Source organism: Dipodomys merriami, unplaced genomic scaffold (genome assembly GCF_024711535.1).
Source record: "Dipodomys merriami isolate MVZ:Mamm:240054 unplaced genomic scaffold, mDipMer1.0.p SCAF_2, whole genome shotgun sequence".
NCBI classification, from domain to species: Eukaryota; Metazoa; Chordata; class Mammalia; order Rodentia; family Heteromyidae; genus Dipodomys; species Dipodomys merriami.
The window spans coordinates 102675689-102702713 of NW_027203381.1; the positions used below are offsets into that span (position 1 = coordinate 102675689).

Here is a 27025-nt window from a genome sequence, read left to right on the forward strand (position 1 = left end):
AGTAAAGTAGGACATTTCCACTAGATGCCTAAAGGAGAAAACAAATGATAATATGTGATTATCTTCCTGCTACAAAGGAAAAAGATAAACATACTACTTTCTCCATGTATATTTAAGTTCAAAAGCAAAGGATTGGCTAAGGTTTCAAAAATAAAGAGGCTATCCATCTCCTGAGTATAAAGTGAATAACTCATGATACAATTTCTAAGAGGCTCAGCCTAGGATATGACAGTCCTACGGAGTGAAGCTAATACATAACCAAATCCTTGAGGGTGCTTGTCCACTGAGAGAAATAAGAATATTTCCTCCTTACACAAAATAGGGGAAAATCTACCACACTGGGTAACAAGAGAGCTTTCTCTACCTAAGACATAAGAGAAAAATATAGAAGTAAAACCTAAAAATAATGGTCTTGTTCTATGAAATTAAAATCCCTGGTTCTACAGCTTGTCAGTTAGCCAGTCTCAATTATAGATTTTACTGCCCCTGAAACTCCATGCTGTGGCATTACCATACAAATTAGGCTGGAGATATCTTTGAAACTATAGCAGAAGTCTTCCCAAAGCCATTGAGGCATTTTAATGACATGCTCAAAGCTACAGAGAAATTTGATCCCAATACAGAAAAATACAGCAAGAGGAATACAATGTTTAGATCTTTGTATAACAAGAAAATCAAAATAGACTAAAAAGAAGAAAATAAAACAACAAAGAGGAAATACCACTTATTTGTTTGTTTGTTTGTTTAGCATGCTAGTCCTGGGCTGCATCTCGGCCGCTGTACTGTCTCTGAGCTTTTCTGTTTTTTTCTTTTTTTTCCCCCAACATAAGAGTCTACCATTTGAGCCATAGCTCTACTTATGACTTTTTTTTTTTGAGTACTTTATTGAAGATAAAAGTCTCCTGGAATTTTCTGCCCAGCCTGACCTCGAACCAGGATCTTAAAAATATCCTCTTCCTGGGTAGCTAGGATTTCCAGTCAGATGCCCCCAGTGTCTGACTGGAAATACTCTTTAAAAAAAAATAGCCAATTGGAATTATAAGGAAAAAAAATTCCACTTGTTTCTAAGAAAGTTCTGGAACAAGAAATTTACCCAAAGGAATAAACATACAGCTTAAAAAAATACAACTTTATGTACTTTTTTGTTGTCTTTTGTGTTACTTTTCTCAAATAGTGTATATTAGTTGTACAAAATAAGAAAGTAAAAGTTTTCTTTATATTTCTGCTCGTTCATGCACTTTAATCATATTAACCCTTCTACTATCTTCCATAAGTCCCTTTCCTTTTCCCTTCCCCTCCACTGTCAAAGCCCCAGTCATTCCCTTCTTATTCTATATCCTCTCTCCTTTCCCTAAATTCTACATTTAGGGAAAAACATACTTGTCTTTTTAGGACGGGTTTATTTCACTTAACATGGTGATTTCCAATTCCATCCACTTTTTGGCAAATGATGCAATTTTGTTTCTTTATGGCTAAATAAACCTAAAGAAATGAGAACAAGAGTTGACAAATTGGACTACATCAAATTAGAAAGCTTTTGCAGAGCAAAAGAAAAAAATAACAGAAAGAAGCAATGGCCTACATAATGGAAGATAATTTTGCCTATATATTCATCTACTAGATTAATATCTAGACTATCCAAAGAACTCAAAACATTAAACCACAAAAGAACAAAATCCAATCAATAAATGAGCAATAGATGTGAACACTTTTATAACTGAAGAAGAAGCACTAATAATCTAAATATATCGGAAAAAATATTCAACATCCTTAGCTATAATCAAAGCTATAACTGAGATTCTATATTACCTCAGTCAGAATGTCTCCTATCAAGACTATTAAAAGTTAGAGGAAATTCTAATGAAGGTACAATGAATGTTACTCATTTCTGGCAATAATGAAAATTATTTCACCCAATATGAAAATGACGATAGGACTTCCTCAAAAAATAAAAATAACACTTTATTTATCTATACTAGTTCTAGGTATCTACCCTAAAGGTTGAAAATCAGCTTACCATAGAGATATCTGCAAAGTGATATTTATTATTATGGCATTATTCACAAGAGATAAGTCATGTAATCATCCTCGGTGCCTCTCAATGGATGAATGCATAAGAATATTTTGACATATTTATGCCCCTTTTTTTACTCTTATATGTTTGTAGCTTATGTAATTTGATGTCATATTTGCATTCAGTGACATTTAAATAAAAACAAAGTTAAACAAAATAAAAAAACTAAAATTTCAATTTATCCATTCTATATATCACACTTACCAAGAAGCTGTTTTTTGGCCATTTTAGTCCTGGGTTGCAGAAATGGTAGAAAGTGCTGCTTGCTATGAAGCTGTCATCTTCACTTCTCTTATGAGTTATTGTTAGTTTTACTTCTTTATTTTCTATTTGCTTATAAGATTCTCACTTTGCTCATCTATTGTTTTTCAAAAGTTAGTTAATTTATTTTATTTTACTTGGTTTTTGATTTAGTTAACATTTGTAATCTAAAGGGTTTCGCTTACATAGGCATACAAATGTACAGTGTGCTGTAAACATACCCATCTCTGCCACCATGTTCCCACACTCTCTTCCTTCTTTCTCTTTCCTAACAGTGTTTGATGAGTTTCATTACACTATTGTGATATATATATATATACATATATATATATATACACATATATATATGTATGTATTTTTTCTCTTTTTTATTATAAAGGTGATGACAGGGGTTACAGTTACATAAATTAGGTAATGAGTATGTTTCTTTTTGACCAGTGTTACCCATTCCCTCATTTTCTCCTGGTTTCCTCTCTTATCTATCCCCCCCCCCCCACACACAAGTTGTATAGTTCATTTCCAACATAGTATCTAGTGAGTATCACTACTGAATTAATTCATCTTTTATCCCACTGTTTCTGTACCTCCCTTCCCCAAATCAAATAAACTTACACACAAGACAAAGGGAATAGAAATAGAAAAACAGAGACAAAAGAAAAAAAACAGAAAAAAGAACCATAGACAGTACCAAAAAACAAACAAACAAACAAACAAGCTCTTCTTTCTGTTACTTGGAGTTCATTTTCATGAGTATCATTTTACACAATCATATGCATATAGCTATTGAGCCCTTTGATCCTCTCCTAAGAATATCCTTCTTTTGTTTCCCTGTGTGAATGTTTAAAGTCTTGTTTAATAAATCATGTCCAAGTGTAACTTTTTGTCTTTGACTATGCATTGGCTTTACTTGTAGATTTATAGGCACATAGTAACAATTACAAATGAGGAAACCACACTGCCTATGTTTCTTTTTGGCTTCCTTCATTTAGTATAATTATTTTTTCAAATCTTTCCTTCTTTGGATAGAGAGAGAGAGAGAGAGAGAGAGAGAGAGAGAGAGAGAGAGAGAGAGAGAGAGAGAGAGAGAGAGAGAGAGAGAGAGAGAGAGACAGGGAGAAAGAGACAGACAGACAGACAGACAGACAGACAGACAGACAGACAGACAGACAGATTAGATAGAGATATATTCTTTTGATCCTCTTCAGTTTCCTGTATCACTTGTTTTCCCCTTCCATGCAGTTTCTCTTGCAACCAAAAACTCATTACCATTACTGTTGTCATTGTCATTATCATTTTAGGTCTATACTCAGCAACTGAGTGAGAACTTTTGATGTTTGGCTATTTGAGCTTGTCTTATCTTACCATGATGGTTCTTATTCCAATCCATTTTCCTGCAGAGGATATAATTTATTTTTTCTTTATGGAACAGGATATTCCACAGATATAACCGTTTCTTATCTATCAGTTCCTAGGTATTTCAGCTGGGTCCACATATCAGATGTTATGAACACTGCTAAAATAAACATGGTTATGCATGCATCTTTCAGGTATGTTGATTTACTTTCCTTTGCATGTCTGCCTAAGTATGGAATTGCAATGTATTTTTACATTTAAATTTGTTTTCAGATTTTTGAGGAATCTCCAAACTGAGGTGTATAGTGAATGTAGTAGTTTACATTATTACCAACAATGAATGTGGGTTCTTTCCCCCTGCTTCCTGACAGATTTTTTTTTTTTTTGCTTGATAATAGCCATTCTGATTGGGGCGATAGGAAATCTTAGTGTGGTTTTGATTTGTGCTTCCTTTATGGCTAAAGATGTTAATCACTTCTTCATGTATTTATTAACCACTTGTATTTCTTCTCCTGAGCTATCTACTTGATTTGTTTGCCCTTTTGTTAATTGGATTGTTTGTTTTGCCTCTTAATTCTTTGGGCAAGTTGTATATCTTAGATATTAATCTTCTATTCCTTCAATAGCTGGCAAACACTTTTCCCACAGTCTGTGGGTTGTCTCTCGGTTGGGGTAATTGTTTGGATGTACGGTAACATCTTAAACTTGGTATGGTCCAATTTGTTCACTGCTGATTATATTTTCTAGGTAATTAGGAACTAGTATCTTTAATAGTTTCCCTTTTTCCTGTAGTGGTTTCAGAGTTTCTGATTTTATATTAAGGTCTTTGATCCATTTAGAGTAGGTTTATTTTCAGGGTGAGAAACTGATGCCTAATTTCTGACTTCTGCATATAGATAACTAGTTTTGCCAACATCATTTGTGGAACAAACCATGCTTTTGGATCTTTTGTCAAAGAACAAATGGCTGAAGCTGTGTAGTTTATTTCTCAGTCTTCAGAACCATGCTGTTTTTGTTACTATAGTTCTATAATGTAATTGAAATCTAATATTTTAGCATTACTTACTTTTTGTTTATTTTTCACTTTATGCACATTTAGGATAATTTTAAACTTCTCAAATTACTTGTTACATTTAAATTTTCAGAAGGATCAGCAAGTGGAAATTTCCTATTTTTATTTTTATTTTTTAATTATTATTGTGAAGGTAATATACAAATGTACAGTTATATGTCATATACAGTATACATTTCTATTTTTATTTTGTATTGTTATTGTAAAGGTGATACACAGAGGGATCACAGTTATATAAGTCATGTTAGGAATACATTTCTTTTTGAACAATGCTACTTCTTCTTGCATTTTCTCCCAATTTTTCCTTTCTGTCCCCACTCACAAATTTCAACATAGTGTATAGTGAGTATCACTGCTGTATTTGTTCACCTTTGTCCCACCATTTCTGTACTCCTCCCTTACCTTTTCTCAGATAAACTTATATACAAGACAAAAGATACAGAAAACAAAAATAGCAACAATGGAGAAAAGAAAAAATTAAACACCAAAAACGTTCAGGTTTCTCTTTCTTGGAGTTCATTTAGATAAATATCATTTTATATGACCATATGCACATAGCTAATGAACCTTAATGTCTAGAGTTCAGTATAATTTATCCTGTGCAATTGTATTTTTTTTTGTATTTTTACCATCCTGGGTGTCTACTGGTAAATTTATAGGCACATTCTAGTTACAACAAATGAAGGAACCCATGCAACCTATGTTTCTTTGGGCCTGGCTAACTTTGCTTAATATAATTTTTTCCAAGTCTTTGCATTTCCTTATGAATGGGGCAATATCATGTTTTCTGATGGAAGCATAGAAGTCCATTGTGTATATATTGCATTTTCTTGATCCATTCATCCTCTGAGGGGCATCTGGATTGATTCCATATCTTGGCTATGGTAAACTGATGCATTGACCACTGTGAAATTTCTGGGTATAGTGAAGCTCTATGTTTGGTCTTTTGAGGAACTGCCATACTTTAGCATTACTATTGTTATTAAGGATGTTTTGTTATTCCATATGAATTTTACATTTACTTTTCTATTTGTGTGGAGAATGGCATTAGAACTTTGATGGACATGTTTGGATCTGTAACATTACTTTACATAATAATTTTCAGAATAATCTGCCAAAGCACTTCTAAGATCTATTTCAATTTCTTCCTTCAAAGCTTTAGTTCTAGTCATAGATGTCTTTCACTTCCTTGGCTAAATTAATGCTTAGAATTTTGTTGTTGTACTAGTCACTGAAAACAAGGGAAAACATGAGACCTATGTTTCTTTGGGCCTGGCTTACTTCACTCAATATTATTTTTTCCAATCTTTCCATTTCCTAACAAAAGAGGCAATGTCATTCTTTCTAATGAGGCATAGAATTCCATTGTGTATATATACCACATTTTCTTGATCCATTCATCCACTGAGGGACATCTGGGTTGGTTCCATATCTTAGCTATGGTAAATAATGCTGCAATAAACATGGTTGTGCTGGTAGCTTTGGTAAGACTTTGTTTGTGATCATTTGGATAAATGCCCAAAAGTGGGATTGCTGGGTCATAAGGAAGCTCTATGTGGAGTCTATTTCTAGGACAAGCAGAGAAGGTCAAAGGCCATATACATACAACCACATGAAATAATGTTAAGCAAAATGTACCCCAAGACAGGGACACAAGAGTTTTGTTTTTGTTTTTTGTTTTTTGTTTTTTTTTTGCTTGCTTGCTAGTGTTTTTAATATATTTACAATGCATTATGTGATTCTTTTTTTTCTTTTTTTCTTTTTGGGTCTGGTCATGGGGCCTGAACTCTGGGCCTGAGCACTATCCCTCAGCTCTTCAGCTCAAGGCTAATGCTCTACCACTTGAGCCACAGTGCCACTTCTGGCTTTTTTCTTTTTTCTTATGTGGTACTGAGGAATCGAACCCAGGGCCTTATGCATGCAAGGCAAGCCCTCTACCACTGAGCACCTTCCCAGCCCTGATTCTTTTTTTTCTATTGTAGGTTCTTCCCCCATGGTATAACCCCTGTTTTCACTGGATTTGATACCTGTATACTCCATCTTGTATATACATTTTTGTAATTTGGGGAGGGAAAGGGATATTGCAGAATGCTTAAATAGGGATGCAGGCTGACCCACTGTGATAACGAGATGTACAAGACACTATATTGAAAATGAACATTACAATGTCGGGGGGGTGGGCAAGGTGGGGAGGCGGGGAGGGAAGTGATGGTAAGGAGAAAATAAAGGAGGAGGTAACAATGAAAAAACAAAACAAAAAACGAATAAACCCTACCTTTAAACATAAAAAAAAGAATTTTGTTGTTGTTGTTGGTGGTGGTGGTTTCCTTTTTGTTGATTTGAATGGAATAGTTTTCCTGATTTTGTTCACAACCTGTTTCTTGTTGCTACAGACAACTAAGTCTGTATGTTAGTTTCTTAACATGCTATGTTGCTAAAAGTGCTTATCAGATTTTAGAGTTTGGCTTGGAAGGTGGCTCAGTGGTAGAGCGCTTGCCTTGCATGCCTGAGGCCCTGGGTTCAATTCCTCAGCACCACATAAGCAAAAAGAAAAAAGAAGCCGGAAGTGGCGCTGTGGCTCAAGTGGTAGAGCACTAGCCTTGAGCTGAAGAGCTGAGGGACAGCACGCAGGCCCAGAGTTCAGGCCCCACGACTGGACTCCCCCCCCAAAAAGAAAAGACTAAAGATTTTAGAGTTTGGATTGAATCATTAGGGTTATTTAAGTATGGAGTTATATCATCTATGAATAACAATCATTTCACTTCTTTTTTCTCTATTTGAATTTCTTTTCTTTCTTTTGTGAAATTGCTCAGGAGAGGAATTCTAGTAAAATGTTGAGTAAAAGTGGGACCAGTGGATAGCTTGTCTTGTCCCTGACTTTACAGCAAATCATTTAAATTATCAGCAATTTTATATAATGTATCTTGATTAATGTTACCCCTTTCAACATTCTCCCTTATCCCTCCCAACCCATTCCTTTCCTTGATTTTCTTAATTTTTTAAGATATATTTTGAATTCTCTCTCTCTCTCTGTCTCTTTCTCACTCTCTCTCTCTGTGTATGTGTGTGCGTGTGTGTGCGTGTGTGCGTGTATGTGTGTGTGTGTGTGTGTGTGTGTGTGTGTGTGTGCTGGTCCTGGGGCTGGAACTCAAGGCCTGGTGCTGTCCCTGAGTTGTTTCCCCTCAAGATTAGTGCTCTATTTCTTGACCCATAGTTCCATTTCCAGTTTTAATTTTTTTTTAAAACATCTTTTGGTCAAGATAAAAGTCTCAAGGACCATGAACTTTTCTTTCTGCCTGGCTTCAGACCATAATCTTCAGATCTCAGCCTCCTGAGTAGATAGCATTATAGGCATGAACCACCATTAAATTCCTGTCTTTATTCTCCCCTCCTTCTCTTTTAGATAGCATGTTCCTTTTATCCCTAGTTCTTTTAGAACTTTTTTGTTTTTAATCTTTGGAGCTTTTATAAAAAAAGGTTGTTGAATTTTGTCAGATTTTTTTCTGTACTTTATGGTTATGTGATTTTGATCTTTGATACTGTTTTATGTGCTTTATTACATCTATTGGTTTATATATGTTAAAATCTTTCATCATTTAATGAAAGCAGCTTGATCATGGTACATAGTATTTCCATGTATTCTATGGATTCTATTTGTGTGAATTTTATTGAGTATTTTTGTGTCTGTGTTGATTAGAGAGAATGATCTATAATTCTCTCAATTTGTTGTTTGCTTGTGAAGTTTAATAGTGAATGCAATGTTGGCTTCATATAATTAACTTGGTAGTTTTCTTTTTTCCCCTATGTAATCAAAAGTTTTGAGGAGTATTTTAGTCTTTTAAAAATGTTTATTCCATTGTGGTCTGACAGACTACACAGGATTAGTTTATTATAGCTTATAAGACTTATTTTGTGTCTTAAAATACAATTAATTTTGGAAAAAGTTCTATTGGCTTTTGAGAAGAATGTGTATTGTGCAACTGCTTGGTGACATACCCTGTAGTTATCTGTTAAATCCATTTTTTCCATGGTTCATTTAATTCTGAGGTTTCTTTGGTAAGGTTTTGGTTCTCTTTATCTGTCATTGATAGAATCCAACACAAAGGTTGTGGAAGACCACAATTGAGAATGGGGTCTTCCACAATCTTGGTGTTGGATTCCATCTGTGTTTTTAAGTCTAGCAGTGTTTGCTTCCTGTAGTTAGCTGAACACATATTGGAACATGCATGTTAATGACTGCTATTTCCTCTTGGTGGATTTTTCCCTTTGTGTCTTCTAATTTTGGGTTAAAGTATATTTTATCAGACATGAGAATAGCAATGTCTGCTTGCCTTTTCAGTATGCCTGCTTAAAAAGTTTTTCTTCTTTTACACCATAATTCAATGTTTGCTTTTGTGAAGAAATTGTGTTTCTTTTAGACAGCAAATGGTTATACCTTGCTTTTTAATCCATATCACCAATTAATGCCTTTTAAATGGAAAACAGAAGCCATTCACATACTCAGGCCCAACAGGAATCAAACTACCTAGATAAAAACTTCAGGTCTGGGATTAACTGGACTCAGATTGGTGATTGTCACTCAAGACCTCATATGTTGTAAGAGTCACATAATGACCAGGCCCCAAATCACCTGATGGCTTGCTCACTCACCCATTGCTCCTGGGCTGAGGAGATTCAAAACAGGATTGCTGATGGACTTCATGCTCAGTTCTGTCACTTTGTATTCTTTGTCTGCCTCCAACACAGTGACCTAGGGGCATGAGAATTCTCACATGGTGACTCAGAAGTCCAAGGCAGATGTTTCATGACAGAAAGAACCAGGTATTTTTCTCTTCTTCTGATCTAGACTCAAAGCTCATGGAGTTGGTTGTATTATTTAGAAGAATCTGTGTGTATTCAGATAAGTGGGCTGGAGGTATAATTGAGATTATACTAAAGTACTTGAAAACATATTTAAAAGTCATCAAAGAGTCAATCTCCACTCTGGTAATTTTATTTACTGTAAAGGTGATGTACAGAGGGGTTATGGTTATGTAAGTCAGGTAATGAGTACATTTCTTTTTGAAGAATGTCACCCTCTCCCTCATTTTCTCCTAGTTGGTAATTTTCTTTTATGAAATGAAATACTTGCAAAACAATCAGATTAGTTCAGAGAAACAAATCAAGTAATCCTTCTTGTCCTTCCTCTTGACTGGATATTCTCTCAGGCAAGTCTACTGATATTCTTCCTTATATAATTCATTAAGGACGAGTAATAGGCTCATTCTCAGATGCCTTCAAAGTCTTTTTCTTTCTAATCTAAGCTTGCAACAGCTTTTCCTGGCCTTTTATATTCAAAGGTCTCTCATCCTAGATTGCAGACCAGACAACAAAGATTGCTGATATTATTATATTTTTTCTCTTATCATATTTCAATATAAATTATTTTTACTAATTTTGTGTTGAGGATTGTTTGGCTTTTTGTTGTTTATCACTCTAATAATTTATCTCCTGGATTATATTTAGAGTTCTACAAAACCAGTATCAAAGTAAAGAACAAAAACATCAGTGCTATTTCCATCTTACTTCGTAGACATAATTCTACATTCTGTTTCTGGTCAGCAAAACAATCTTTGGCTTGGGCACTGCCCCTGTGCTCTTCAGCTCAAGGAGAGTGCTCTACCACTTGAGCCACAGTGCCACTTCCGGTTTTCTGGTGGTTTATTGGAGATAAGAGTCTCACGGACTTACCTACCTGGGCTGGCTTTGAACCTCGATCCTCAGATCTCAGCCGCCTGAGTAGCTAGGATTACAGGGGTGAGGCACCTAGGGTTAGGCCACAAAGATTTAGGCCACAGAGGGCTAGGAGAAAGAAGTAGTGGTTGGGAAAATGGAGCTTGAACAGTGATGTTGACTGGTTAATCTCTAGCAAGATGTATTTTACTCTGACTTGGTTCTGAACCCTTTCAGTTATCTTCATAGTCCAGTTAGGCTTCACATTTGATTTCTCTTCTATGCAATAGGATAAATAACGAATGAATAGGAAATGGTCAATGTTGTTTGCATGTATGGACATGTTACAATGAAACCCACTAAAATGCAAATTTCATGTTAATAAAAATTTCAAATAAAATAATTGTCAAACCTGAAAAAATATAAGGATCTGCAATCACTTCTAAATTATATGTATTTCATTAACTAAAATGAAGGACAATTTCTTAACCCAATTAGAAACCACGCTTAAATATACATCATTCACGAGCAATTATAAGATTAAGGTGATCCACACTACAATGTGAATGATTGTTTTAAAAAATTCCTTCTTTTAAATGATGACAGAAGGACCAGAAGACAGCCTTGGACTACTAGGGAATAGTAGGAACAACACCCTACCTTCAGATAGGAAAAAAGTTACTCATCCAAGCATTCTCTCTCTCTCTCTCTCTCTCTCTCTCTCTCTCTCTCTCTCTCTCTCTCTCTTCTCTCTCTCTCTCTCTCTCTCTCTCTCCCCCCCCCCCCCCGCCTCTTTCTCTACAATTACCGTTGGAGATTTGAAAGCTTTTTTCTTAGATATATGGCATTTTGCATGGGCTATTCCCAAAGTTCTGTCTCAAAAATACACACAGAAAAAGACTTAAAAGGGGCAAAGAAGCCAGACTCCCTGTGGAGAGTAATTCTCATTCTGAGGAATGCATGCAGTTACTCTACAACACTGCTGGATTGAGAAAAGAGATCTTCAGAATCACCAAAGAAGTGCTTTCAAGAAAATAGAGTTTAACAGCCTTGCATTGCCTGAAGAGGGACAGGAACGCAGGTTAGTTTTCCCTCTAAAAGGGTAAAACCTCTGAAACTTAACTGTGGTGGAATTGGAGCTTTGGTGCTCTTTTAAGAAAATGTAGTAGGGGGGAAAGGTCCTATCACAGTTCACATCACTTCAGTATTGACATTATTTGCTTTTATTTGTTTTTTAACTTTTTGATGATGTAGGTAGAATAAATGTCATCCAGGAGGTCAAATCTTTATAACACAAGGAAAGTAGAGGCATGAGGTAAATATACCTATATATATATATATATATATGTATATATATGTATATATATACATATATATACATATATACATACATATATATACACATATATACATACATACATATATATGTATACATATATATATTTACCCACACAGTTATACATGATATAATGTGTATATAGTATGTACACACATATATACTTACATGAATGTATGTGTATGTATACATATATGAATGTTTGTATATGTGTATGTGTGTATAATTTTAGAAAGTTACCTTCTATTTCTGTATTAGAGGCATGTAGATATCATCACATTTCTCAAGGGCTTTCTCTCTGAGGAAACCATAATAATCTAACATCAGCTGAGGAAATAAATATATTTGGGATGTACTGCCTTATTTTCCTGTGTGCCATGTGCTTCTCTGGTACCAAGCAGTCTTCAGGAATGTATACTACTTACTTTCTTATTATTAATTTTTACTTAATGCTCATGTCTTTAACCAGAGCAATTGAATCTTTCTCAACTGATTTCCTTTCAAACACTCGATTTTGTTCACAATCTCATGAAATGCTCTTTGTGGCCATGTGGTGCCGTGACAATCCTCCTGTGTTCCAGCCTTCCATCTGGACCTCTTCTCTATTTGGCAACGATTCTCTGTGGTAGCAGCAGCCACAGCGGCATCAACCAGGGAAAGGAACTTTACATCTGCTTTGGCAGGGATAAACACTTCCCGTGTGGAGTTCAAAATGAAAATAAATTACCTACTGTTCAGAAACATGGAAGTCATGATATTGTTGATGAAGCATTATTAAATAGTCTCCTAGCAGTTATGGTTGCTGTGCAGGTTTTTTGGTGTTACTCCTTACAATACCATAGATATTACAATTCTGTGAGGTTTAGAATCATTTAGCAATAAAATAAAAAAGTGTTTATTCTGAAATGTCTAACTTTATTCTTCGCTGTTTACAACTTTACCACTTTATGAGTGCTGAGGGATGGCATCAGGAACATTTGCATCTTTATTTCTGCCATTCATGGAAAATTGAGAAGGAATGGAGGGGACCTGGGTATGTTGAGCAAGTTGGCACCATCGACGACGATGGTTATGATTCTCAAGTCAGCTCTTAAAAAAAAATGGGACCTTTTCACATTCAAGTGAAACTGTATGAATGACATGTCTCTATTTTCCTCTGAAACAGTAAGTCCTGCTAGTAATATCTTTAAAGCATGACATTTTATCCTTTGCCTGCAATGTGAAATGATTCTAAATTTTCTATCTTCCCTTGACCTTTTAGCATGCCAAGTGAATTTTTTTCCTCTCATGACGAAGATTCCCTGTTCTCATTTATTTGCTTAACTCTTTAATGTTGAATGCTAAAGGCTTTTAAAAATGCCAAGTGGGGTAGAAAAATTACCTCTCTTGTTTTTACATGTGATAATCGTATTAACATCATCCAATTCAATGTTTATTTTTCCAGCAAGAATATTCATTATTGACTCATCCTTTCTATTCCTTTCTTTATAACCTTGAAGGCAATGCATAATGAATAGAAAATAAAATTTAAAGCATGGGGGAAAAGACTAGGGTCACAGGAAGGTGGTATTATAGTTTCTCAAAATTAGCTTAGCATCTGTGATATTTGCTAAGCAAACAAACTTTAGGTATTAAATCAACAGTATATTGACAATCATTCAAAATTCAAATGCCATCCTGGGTCTACCATACTTCAGCAGCAATGTAAATAGAATCCCATTAAACATTCTTATTGCTGATGTTATCGTAATTTTGATTTAGTTCCTACAAACAGTTTTCTAGTTTTTATCTTTTAAAAATCTTTACACTTCACACTAATCAACTCAACTATCTTTCTTTCTTATTCTGGATAAGAGTCCTAATTTCTTGATGATGAGTATGAATTTAAGTGTATTTATAGACTGTGTATTTACACTCTGTAAAATGTCTTCATGTACTGGATTTCATTTGGTCCTGTGTCCTTGTTGGGTGGGCAGAAAAGATTTCTTAGCTCCATTTTACAGAACCTAGTGTCAGAACTTGAGCTGGCACACCTGTCCTTTGTTTCACCCTTAGATTAAAACACAAACTTTTGATGGCAGTGCTCGACTCATTAGAATAAACATGAGACACAAAATTAAAGATGGAAGCAAGTCAAGCAAGGAAGTGCAAAATCTGAAATTGTCGGCCTCAGTGGGACCACTGCCACAAGATCAATAATTCATATTTAATCATTGAATCTCTCTGAGAATTTAGTATAGTTTTGGGGAAAGATACCAGTGGGGCCTATCTGGATACTTATTTTTGTATAACTAATATTCATATTAAGTACATGTGATTTATGTCCAATAACAGAACTAAACTGTTCTATACAAACAAAAGAATAAATAGCCTTTGTAATCCCTGAACATAAGAAAGAAGGCTGTTCCTTTCTCCAAAGAGTTATGAGCACCTCATACCTCATACATTTACCTTGAGCTGCCTTAACCTTGGCAGGGAGGGGGGCGGGGGGCGGGCATAGGCACTGTTCTGCAGGTGAACTCTTGTCCTGTGGTTCATGTAGGTCCCTTCCCTTTACTGTCATTCCATGTCTTCTTATCTATGTATGTGTGACAAACGGGATCAAAAAGAAAGTCCTGATTCATATTAGGTACAATTCTGATTTTTAAACATGTTGAAAGATCTCAATTACGAAAGCAAACATCAGAGGTTTCCTGGAGCAAAGGATTAAAATGTAAGATCATAAATTCCGAATGTATGAACTTTTCTCTCATTTCTCTTTTGTGTCTGACTTCTGAACCTATGATGATTCTGTCAGAATATTCCAGAAGTTTGAATGCATGTAATTCATGTCTTTAGTTCTAGCATTCAAACTTGAGAAAATTATACTTGCAGAGCACATTAGTATAAGACAAGAACTCCACATCCCTGAGCTGTGTTGGCTTCTATTTTGGGCTCATTGCCACTCTCTACTATGGCCAAGACCCAAAGACCTTGGAATAGGAGAAATACATCATCCATTTTCATCATACCTGCCTTTTTGCCAATCTCAGCTGAGAATACCTGAAAATTAACAAACATAATAGCTGTTCTTTCGTTGAATTTTTTTTGGGTGGGAAGCAAAACAAAACAAAACAAAAAAGCCTAATGGGCATGTATTCTTTGCTTAAGAATTGATTCAGTTCAATTCAACACATACCTCAGAAAGCACACTCTGGACCAGCTACAAAGTACATAGAAACCAATAAAAATTTGCTTCAGAGAAGAAAGAATTTTGCAATATATTATAAGGTGTTTTCATTTTATTTACAAATTATTATTCTTGCCAAGGAGGGCATCATTACTCCTATGACTTCAATTCTATTTCCTATGCTAGAAAGTGATGTGAGGTTTCCCATGCTCCAGCAATCTCCACCAGAAGCACTGAGACCGTCTGTGGCTAGTGGAGACTGGTCTACCACTCTTGCATTCTGGGAATAAATGATAGCCAATAGTCCTAGAGGTATTCCAGTTCTAACCCACTTTTGCTGTGCATTGTCAAGGGGCCATTTTACTTGTTAATAGGAAAACCCACCATCATGAAGACTTAAAAAATATCAATAGCAAGCCTGCATTAAGAGCTGTCATACAATAAGAAATCCTTGTAGAAACCAAGTAAGTAGACAGAAAAGCTATTGAGATAATATTATGGTATTGAACTACACCCAGGATAATAGTATTGATTCATCCCACAGGGATAATGTAAATAATAACCAATTAATTGTTGCAGAAACTTTAAAAATAAATCAATGAAAATCAAGCAGACAAATTGGTGACTCAATGAGTCTGTTCTACGTCTTAGGAAATACTGCTGAGCCTCCGTGGTCAGGGCAAATAGTATATTTACAGTTTTACTTACCAGGAGCATTGAAGATGTTCATTCTCTGTTGTGACTCAATTTTGGTTATGTCTGAAATACTTTCTTCTTTGCCCATGCCTGAAATCTTGAAAACAACAAGACTGAAAAGTTGAAAATGATTACTCTAGATATCTTAGAGGAAAAATGATTTTTAATGTGTATTTTCTGTTAGGTAACAATCATAATTGTTGGAAACAAACCCAAAGTTTGGAAGAGCATGCAGGAGAGATCTGCATGACATTCTTACAATTTGTTTTTCTTTTCTTTCTTTCTTCCTTTTTTCTATCTTTCTTTCCTTCTTTCTTCCTTTTTTCTTTCCTTCTTTCTTCCTTTTTTCTTTCTTCCTTCCTTCCTTCTTTCTTTCTTTCTTTCTTCCTTCCTTCCTTCCTCTCTCTCTCTCTCTCCCTCCTTTCCTTTCCTTCCTTCCTTCCTTCCTTCCTTCCTTCCTTCCTTCCTTCCTTCCTTCCTTCCTTCCTTCCTTTCTTTCTTTCTTTCTTTCTTTCTTTCTTTCTTTCTTTCTTTCATCATTCATGGGGCTTGAACTCTGGGCCTGGGCACTGTCCCTCAGCTTTTCAGCTCAAGGCTAGTGCTCTACCACTTGAGCCACAGCGCCACTTCCAGCTTTTTCTGCTTATGTGGTGCTGAGGAATCAAACCCAAGGCCTCATGCATGCAAGGCAAGCACTCTACCACTGAACCTCCTTCCCACCTTCCACCCAGATTCATGTAACAGTCATTAGCTTCCCCAGGTCTCCATTGCTCCTATATTTCCTACAGTACTGTTAACAATATGTCATCTTTGATCTGACTGTAATTGCTCAAGCTTGTAATCCAATCAAGAGAGTGAGACTTGAAAAACTGAGGTTCAAAGCTAGCATGGGCAGAAATATCTGTTAAACTCTATCTCCAGAAGCTAGGCTGAAGCATGATGAAAATGTTAGAGCACCAGCCACATTCAAGAGCGCAGTGAGAGTGTGAGGGTCTGAGTTGAAGCCCCAGAGCCATCACCAGAAAAGGAGAAAAAAAATGGTGTCATTGAAATAGTTAAAGAAAATTTTGATGTAAGGAACTAGATTTCTCTTTCTCAACATTCTATCAAACAAGAAGTTAGGTTACCTACATCTTTCAATCAGTAATTATGTGTTTGGATTTAATAGTGGCCCACCTTATAGTTTTATTTTCATAGAGGTGATCATCTTTAATGCAAGTTTTCATCCCTGTTTACTCTGTCATCTCTTCAGGTCTCAAGTGGGTAAGGTGCCTCAAGTTTTTTCTTTTCCTGCTGAGGCTGTTTACACATGTGGTGGATTTAAGAGGCAGTCATTGTAGCAAATGAAAATTTGTCAGTATTTACAAGGACACTGTATACATCTAAGATAAGAAGGTTTTGAATTCATTATCATCCTCCATTGATTGTCATTCAACCTTTCTCTTGTGATCTAATCATCTCTACTAGTTCAACTTCTCAGCACTGCCATACTGGGGACCCAGTAGCCACTCTGTAAAGTTTGGAGTACAGACTGCAAATCTCTATCTTTTCAGGGCTGCTTAGATTAAATGCAAGGAATTTTTAAAGTACTTACCATTATATTTTTTATTTTTAATAACAGCTTCCATGCACCAAGTGCTCTTTATGCACACCTGTTACATAATGCTTATCATAGATCTGTGCGGTGGATCATCTGTCTCTTGCATCAATTGGCTATCTGTTCATCTCATATTGACATGCTCACCAGTCTTATTGATTCCACCTCCACTTACTCTAGGGTCAGATTTGTTAAGGTTCCTATCATACTTCATTGAGCAATAGTAGTTCAATCTATTTGGCATCCAGAATTAAAAATGTGTCTTGAATCAAATTACTTGGCCATGCAAGTTCTAGTCTGCAAAGTTCTGTGAGATTTACTGATGGTACAGTATCTTCTCCAATCCCATTTTCTCTTGTCCCAAACTTCTTTGCTGCATGCATACCTTGCTCACTCACCTTCATGCATACTGTTTGCCCTGGTGGACTCTCTTGGAATTTTCCTGGTGACTCCTTTTCTGCACTTAGAGCTCCACTAAAACATGGCTTCTTAAAATTTTACCAACTCATCCACATAAACTTGATTTTTAACTCTGTGTCTAGGGAAGTATGTGAAGCTCTATGCTTATACTTATATAAATATCTACCTATGTTGTGTGTACTGTCCTTTCATCTACACGAACGATTTTCTCTCAGGTCCTTGGCCAGAAGTATGGAGGCTAGAATTTGTCATCATTTTTATTATAAAATAAGAAGTCATGTGACATTTCATTTAAAAACAGAAATGACTGAGGAGCCATAAGAAAGGGAATTCTAGTTATATACTGTTTTGTTCTTGTCAGCATTGTCTTGGAACTTTTTCTTTAATGTCTCTTTAAAGCAACAATGCCCAAAGGACTGGGTCTATGGCTCAAGTGGTAAACTGCTTGCTTAGAATGCATGAGGCCCTGGTTCAATCGCTATTATCACAAAAAGAAAATAAGAACAAAAATATGTAGCAATTTATTTGGCCCAGCTTATATACAAAGACCTTTATTCATAACACCTTGCTCTACACAAAACAATCTGACCAATAGAATCATCTTGAGAACTGTGAAGATGGATGAAACTTAGTGGCACTGTTTTCTGCTATATTAATTTTTTTGTGATCATTTATTTCATGACACTTCCTGTGAGATTAGTCAACATTATAGTAGAAACTGTCACAAGTGTGTTTATAGTTTACATCCCTGTCCATAGTTCAATGCCTGGCTCATAAAAAATAAAATAAAAAATGAAAATGAGCTGTTGACTAAATAGAACAACTTGTATAACATAGCAGAATGTTTCAATCTAGAAACACTTGTCCCTCCATATACATAATTATGATTATCTATAGTGAATCATTGTGCAAAAATATTGAATAGACAAATCCAGAAAAGGTAATGCATATGGTACAATTTCATCTCATCATACAGATTTGATATCCAAGTTGAATTTTCACAAGAATGATGATTATAATACTATGATAACTTTGCAAGAGATACTACATTCACTTAATTTTAATTACAGTATGTTATTATAATTGTTCTATTTTCTTCTTAGTTTTATTGCTAATATCTTTCTGCCCTACTTTATGATTTAAACCTTATAGTATGTCTTTTAGGAAGAAACAAAGTATATACCAATATGTAGCTCCAGTTTCAGACATTCACTGGAAATCTTGAAACACATTCTTCTTATAGATGGATGGGCAAGATGACTTGATGCATCCAATTCTAAATACTGTGGTGGATGCAATCATTGTAGTATATACACACAAATGGGCTCAGCCCTTATCATGTGCCTTATTCATTTTTGCGAATCAAAGATATATGAAATAATATTTTTGGAAATATTGTATCTTGGTGACTTTCCTTAATATTCATTGACGCTTAACAGATGTGAACACAAAAGGCCATTCTGAAACTTGTAGATGTTTTTGCTGATAGAGAACTAGTGATCATTTATCATCCCCACCATCTGTCTCCATTTCTCACATCATCAAAATCGAGAAGATTTGGGGAACTGTCAGGCAAGATACTGCTCAGTAAAGTTTTAGTTTCAAGGAAGTAAGTAGAAAAAAATCACTGTCAGAGTAAAAGGAGATTTGGAGGCTTTGATGGATAATTTTCAAGAGATTCTCTTTAGAGAGTTGTCCCAGTGCCACTAAGGTTCATCTGCAGTCCTGCATCAAAGAGATCTTTGAAGGGGCTCTAATACAATACATGAAGCAATGATCTGGGCTAGCCATTGTGAAGAAAGACTTCCCAAAAGACACTCCCTATGATTTTGAGTGACCTTCATCATTCAGTACACAAAAGGGGCAGCTGAGTCATCTTTAAAATGAGCTTTTTTTCCCCTTTCAAATTACCAATGTTAACTCACTTATTTCTTCATTCATGTCTAGAAGGGGAGATCCAGCATCATTGATACATTAAACGTAATATAATTCAGCTGGGAATGTGGCATACCTAGCATGCATGAAGCCTTGGGTATGATTCCCCAGTACCACATAATCAGGAAAAGCCAGTAGTGGCACTGGGACTTAAGTGGTAGAATTCTAGCCTTGAGTAAAAGAAGCTCAGGGACAATGATCCTTTAGAGCATGTGGAATGAATAAAAAATACAAAAGATTATTTTTTAAATCTCCAAACCCATAGATATCACAATTAATATTGTACGACAATGAGTTGCACGTGACTTTTATTCTATGTTAAATCTGGTGCTTCATTTCTGTGTACAATGCACCTGGTTTCCTAGTCCTCCATGGAATTAGTGATTTTCTTTAATTGGTTAAAATGATTCCATCCAACAAAGCTGGCTCTCTGTTCTCTTAGGAATTGAATGGAGGAGGAAGTGGACTTGCTTATTGCTGAACTTTTTAAAGATTACCTGCTTTCTAGGAAAGGGACTGTTGATTCCTTGTTACACTTTCTAGGGGCAGGACTCAGAGCCTATTGGTGGAATTATAATTCACTTTTGCTATTATTTACGGAGTCACATATTGTCTTCTATTCAAAAAAGCATCTTTCCCAAACAGAAAACAAGAAGGATTTAGAAACAAGATTGGAACAAAAGAAAAGATTTCAGTAATTAATATGAGGATAACTAATTTTTTCAGTGTAGTCATGCAGCCCATTATTGTCAAAAATGTGTAACTTGTTCATCCATCTCAATTCTAGCAAACTTGCTGTTTTTCTACCTTAAGAAAAATTGAGAGTGGGGGTGGGGCAGGGAAGGGGGGGAGATGGGAAGGGATGGAAAGGGGAAACAAAGGAGGAGGCAACAATGCTTGATAAGAAATGTACTCATTACCTTGCCCATATAATTGTAACCCCTCTGTATGGTATTTTCACAATAAAAAAATTTTAAAGAAAGAAAAATTGAGAAAAATGTATAAAATTTATAAGGTACATTTACCACCATTAATCCATATGCACAGCATACTTAAGATTGCTCAGACTGTCATAACAGAGTAATGAACTGAAGTAATGCACTTTAACAACAACAGTTCTGGAAGCTAAAAGTTGGAAACCCAGATGTCATCAAGGTGGAATTTATTCAGAGATCATTCTCCTTGTTTATAGATGGCTGTGTTCTCTGCATTCCCATGATTTTTTTTTTTTTACTTTACCTTTCTGTGTTCTGATCTCTTTTTATAAGGAGTATTAATATGACCCATACTGGATTAACACCTACTAATGGCCTTATTTTAATTTAGTTACCTCCTTAAAAGTCGTGTTTCTAAATAGGATTATATCTTGAGATACTGGAGGTGAGCAATTCAACATATGACCTTGGGAAAAACAATTCAGCTCTTAACACATAGGTAGTGAATTAAGGTTCTGAGGTTTAAACAATGGGTTTTCTTTCTCCAAAGTCTAGATTTCCCCACCACATCAAAGCTGTGTCATTAATTTTCTTCATTTCATTCATTCCATCTCATTAAGCAAATCTATTTGCCACCATCCCTAGGTGCTGCTAGTTGCTACTAAGATTTTGAAGGAACAAAAGTTCTTTCTTTCTTGAGTAGATAGTGTGTATGAGCTGTAACAAAAAAGTCTGCAAGTACAATAAAATGAAAACCAGAAAGGTTTAATCATCAACCTGAAAAAAAAAACTGAATTATTTGCAAAGAACTTCTGAATTAATTTTTCTCAATAGTACCATCTAGCTTAAGAGAAAAAAAAAATAATCTCTAAACCTCTGTAGTCATTGTTTTGGTTTGCTCTTTACCCTCACCTTTAAATAGACAAAGTTCTCATATATATATAATTTTAGAGAATAAGGAGTTGAACCTCAAAGAGTTTGTATAACTTGCCCAAGTAGTGGAACTAGGACTTCAACCTACTTCTTTTGATTCAGAGTCCAGTGATCTTTTGCTTGTATAGGCTCCCTCCTCATTCAGTGAACCCACAGGGAGCTGCGTAAAGTTCTCTAGGTAATTTGTAGATTCACCACAGGATGTGCTCACAAAGAGCTTCCATTGTGAAAGATCAATCAATCATACTTCTCACCCTCTTAACTCTCCCCCCACAGAAGACTAGGGCCACATAAATGGATATATCTCCACGTTCCCCAAACTCTACCTTGTATTACAACTTCTTAATATGTTCCAGGAGTAAGGCTTACTAGAGGGATATGGACAATGCATTTGTTCTCGGCATGGTTGAAACCATCACGTGTTCGTTCATATTTGCCCTAAAGAATTTCTTCACCTATATACTAAGATTCTATGCCATCCCTTCTTAATAGCTTCATTCTAAATTCATGAAAAATGTGCTTTGTCTCTGCCACAACACCTTTCACTGGGGAATCTGAGAAATAAATTGTTGGTCAACATCATAATTTCAAATTTACAATTAGAGAAAAGAAAAAATATATAAGAGCACACTGGTGGAAGAAATAACTCATGAAACTTTAGTTCTCTTTTCTTCTGTATTTTTGGAAACTCACATGCTGAATGAATCGTTACAAAAATATGTTTAGTGGAAGGAAATGGAAAGGAAACTGAAAATAACTTTAAAAAGATAATTCTGATGCTAGGAGTGGTGGTGTGTGCCTGCAATCTCAGTCACTGAGAAGCAGAGGCAAGAGGATTGAGACATGGAGGCCAGTCTGGGATACACAGTGAGTTCAAGGCTGGCCTGTGCTGCATAGTAAGACAAGGGCTAGAGATGGTGATGGAGCTCAGCTCACTAGTAGAATGTGTAGGGAACTTGCCTAGCATGCATAACGTCCTGAATTCATTCTCTCAGCCCCCCTACACACCACACACACACACATACACACACACACACACACACACACACACACACACACACACTCTCTCTCTCTCTCTCTCTCTCTCTCTCTCTCTCTCTCTCTCTCTCTCTCTCTCTCTCTCTCTCTGTCCTTTTGGATTTGAAGATTCCTTTTATAATATAATAAAAGTCATGGCTCTTCTGTCAAGATCAAGCACTCATACATATAGAAATTTGGGTTTGGCTTAAAAGAGCTCATAGACCATATGCTCACTAAAATAACACAAAGTCTTTGAATAGAGGAAAAATGGCTCTAAAAATTCTTCTATACTTTTTAGCTCAATATTTATATATTTTAGCCTGGATATATATAGTATGTTAAACTAATAGTCTAAAAAGAAAGAGGATGACATCTCAGCAATATTTGTTTAATAACTTTTAATTGAATAAAATGAAGCTGAGCATAAAAGGGGTGTTCAAGCTATACCATATCAGCTCCACATAGCTTCCTTTTGCCATTGGAAATATGCAGTTAGTAACTAAGCAAAAGATGAATGATGTGTTGGCAAATGGTATTACATATTACAATGGGAATATCTAGATTTTATTTTGTTCTGTTGAATTTGTTATGCCAGTATCAGTGGTCATGCCTCTAAAATTCCATTAATGTTTGGTCAATGTTTTTAATCATATTTTCAGTATTTGTGAATATATATTGATTCACAATTTTATTAATCTATTTTCAAGACTGACCGAGAAAATATCATAGCTAGAGTATATATTCTGGCATCAGACTGCCTAAGCTTAAATCTTACTTTGTGCTTTGCTAAATAATGTAATCATTGTCAAGTTTGTGGGGGGTTTTGTGTGTATTTTTTTTGTTTTTAATCTGGCTGACTTTCTAATTTTTTTTAGGATTATTTCAAAAATGAGGAAAATAACATTACCTACACCACCAAGCTGTTATAAGAATGTAATAGGATACTCATTTAAAGAGAGTGTGTGTTAGATTCTCTAATGTCTATCTCAAAGTTTAGTAGCTTTGAAAACAACCCTGATAGTACACAATTATCTAGGTCAGAACTAGACATAGCCTACGGGCATAGTTTTACTTCATTCTTCTGCTTGGACAACAAGTTATGTGGTGGGAATTAATGTCAGCCAGGATCCCAGTAGCTTTCTGCAGCATCTAAGCTGTCCATTTGGATGGTTCAGGAGGCTTCCATAGCTCCTGCACAAGACCTCTCCAATATACTCTTAGGATAGTCATGAAACAGAAACTAATAGCTTCTTAGGGGATAGGTCCAGAAACAAAGAGACATACTTTAACCATGTTTGATTTGTCCAAGCAGCGAGAAAACCAAACCAGATTCAGGAAGAAGAAATAGACTCACTTCATGATAAAAAGGTAAGAAAAAATATAGTCATCTTGAACCTGCCACACTTTCTAAAGCACCTAGAAATGGCAATAAGTTTAAGCTTAATTTTTTATCTTCCAAAACTTCTGATCATAAACTTATATTAGCATAGAAAAACCACACATTAGCTTTGCTTTCTCTTTCCCTAATTTTAAACTACCTTACAGAACTAGGTAGCAATTAGACATTTACAAATGAATGTGTCCTACATAAAACCACTGAGTGTTAATTATGCAAATGTCCCTCTCATGATAACAGCAGTTTTTATTTGTGCCACAAGTCATATCAAACTTGCTTTCAGTTGATTAATCAGTAGCCCATAATCCCACTAACGCCACCACACCATTGTGATTGTTTCTTTTCAGGAGAACAAGGATTTATGGGGAAAAGAAGGTTATATCTGGATACATTAAAATTCAGTTAACAGTGAACATGTCCTTGAGTCACATACCATTTTATTGAACCTCAAGATTTTCTTTTTCTTCTAAATACCAACAAAACATCCTCAATTAAAAGAGAAGAAACATAAAGCCACAGGAAAAAGTTAGATGAGTTCACATTTTAAAATTTCTTTTAAAGGACTGCTGATGGTGTGATATTAATCTAAGCAGACATTTCCTGTAACCACTTATGGCTCATAAGCAGTTAGCTGCGTTCTTATCTATTTGTTTGGCTGTCTCAATGAGTGATTTTTGGCTTTAGCAGACTCGGCTTAAGCCTCCTTTTCTCTTTCACTTTTTTTCCCTAATTTAATACCATGTTTAGGTACATAAATGCTCTTTTTGAAACTCAAGGTCAATTTAAAGGCATGTCTCTGGAGAAGCAAGCATTTTGTGACTGAGCCATCTATTTCCCTGAATCTGCTGTGCTTTTGAGATATATGTGAGGAGAAGAAAACTGATAAGCCAAATTGGTTTTTGAGATGTGGGGGTACCTACAATTGACCATGAAAATGTAGTATAGCAGTATTTATTTTGAGGGAAAGATACATTTGATCATTTCATACTTTTATTGAAAAAAATGTTATTATAAGTAATTCTACTCCCCTTAGCCATTCCCCATCCACGCACTTAGCCTGGCTCCTAGCTATTAAGCAAATCCAGTTTTGAGATCGTTTTTCCCCAAGTTTCCCAGAATTACCACTCCCCCTCCCAAAGTATTTAAATTTGTGTAGCAAGGCTAGCTGAGAAGGGATATTTGCTGGAGGGAGTATTGATTCTGTAATGGAGTTGAGCTCACTTGTGGTGACAAGAAACCTGATTATCCTTCCTTTCTTCCTTCCTTTCTCTCTCTCTCTCTCTCTCTCTCTCTCTCTCTCTCTCTCTCTCTGTCTCTCTCTCTCTTTCTTTTTCTTTCATGATTTTCTCTTTCTTTTTCCCTTCCTTCTTTCCCTTCTTTCCTTCCTTCCATCCTTCCTTCCTTCCTTTCTTCCTTCCTTCCTTCCTTTTCTTTTCTTTCTTTCTCTCCCTCCTTCCGTCTACCCTTTTTCTTCTCCCTCCCCCTTTTTCCTCTTCTCCCCTCCCCTACCCCTTCCTCCTCCTCCTCCTCTTCCTCCTCCTTCTTCTTTCTTCCTCCTCCTCTTCCTCCTCCCCTCTTTCTCCTTCTACTTCTTCTACTTCTCTTTCTCCTCCTCATTTCTTCTTCCCCCTCCTCTTCTCTCTTGCTTGAGAATCAACAAAAGATTTTGACAATAGACACCACATTTTGTACATGAAAAGACTTGATTTATCTTGTGGCACTGCTTTTTACTGCTTAGGCAACATGCTTCCTCAAAGTTCACAGATCTGTACTACTTGAATAGCTTCCTGTCATTGGAAAAATAAATTGCCTTCTCAAATGTGGAAAGTTGATGTTCCCTGGAGACTACCGGTCTTCTCTTGTTTGATATTATCCCATTACCATATTGGAACTCTCCTGGACTTTATGTGAAGCACAGTACAGAAGATAGACCACTAATTAGGAGCCAGGAGGTCTGGCTTTGACACTCTTCTGCTTTTCACCTGTTGCTTGTACTGAACCAACCACTTCACCTTTCTGTAGGTCTTATTCTTCTATCATTTAAAGCAAGCATGAGGGGCTAGGAAGGGGGCTCAAGTGGTAGAGTGCTAGCCTTGAGCTGAAGAGCTGAGGGACAGCGCCCAGGCCCAGAGTTCAAGCCCGACAACCGACAAAAAAAAAAAAAAAAGCAAGCATGAGATGCTGTGATTTTATTGGTCCCTTTCAATGCAAAAAAAGGCCAAATCTCTATATAAGAAACTATTCAAGTAAACTACAAACAAGATTAAAAGATGTAACTTTCATATAAAGTAAGTTTAATGAATTCAGGACAAACTGAGTCAAAGGAAACAGACTGATTTTTTTTGACTTAATATACTCTTTAATGTTAAGGTCTTGATGAAACACTGTGAGAACTTAGCATAGGGTGTGAACATGGAAAGTGTGAAGCTGATTTACGATTCTCAGCCACCTTTACTCCACATGACAGCATTTTTAATCAGACTGGTGTTCACAGTTCTGTTTCAAGCAGCAAACTGCTTGGCCACAGGGTTTGTACAATTTCTCTTTTTTTCCCTCAACACAGCACTTTTCTTTTTGGTGCATGTAAACTCTGTATTAATTATTTTTGCTCTTAGCTGAGAAAGAAGAAAAGCTCACATTTGGTAAATCAAGAATGACGGAGGAGATTCAGAAGCGCCTCTCTACAAAGCCGTTTGCGCTCTAGAGCTTGTGCAGACTCTTTCTTTGCTTCAGTGTGCTGCTTCCAAATAGCAGCGCTCATTTTTCTCTATCAGCTTATGTCTTCTTGATAGCAGAAAGCATTTGGCTTCCTGTCTGTCTTCAGGGGAAGTAGAATGCTATCAACCTGCAAAGACACTGTCAGCAAAGAAGATTCTGGAGGTTACTTTGTAGGTGGGGAAGTCCGTTATTAATGAGAGTTTCTTCGAGTGAAAAGCAGATCTTAGAGAGGGGCACTGCTGATTTCCCACATCCTTTCAAACCTCCTTCTGTGAGTGCTCAGCCCACAGTGAGACAGTGCTCACTCTACACAGTTTCCTGTGCATTGGAAAGGAAGGGCCAGAGGGCTTTGCTGAGGGTCCTGCAGCTGCCAGAGAAATGCAAGTGTCCAGGCAAAA

General features: G+C 36.0%; 1 long non-coding RNA gene across 1 annotated transcript; it reads left to right on the forward strand.

Annotated features, from left to right (window-relative positions):
- The first annotated feature begins 3805 nt into the window (after positions 1-3805).
- Positions 3806-26594, forward strand: LOC138832447 (uncharacterized). Its single transcript, XR_011373560.1, has 3 exons — positions 3806-3882; positions 23826-23881; positions 26525-26594. It is a non-coding gene; the product is annotated as an uncharacterized lncRNA (long non-coding RNA).
- Positions 26595-27025: the final 431 nt, after the last annotated feature.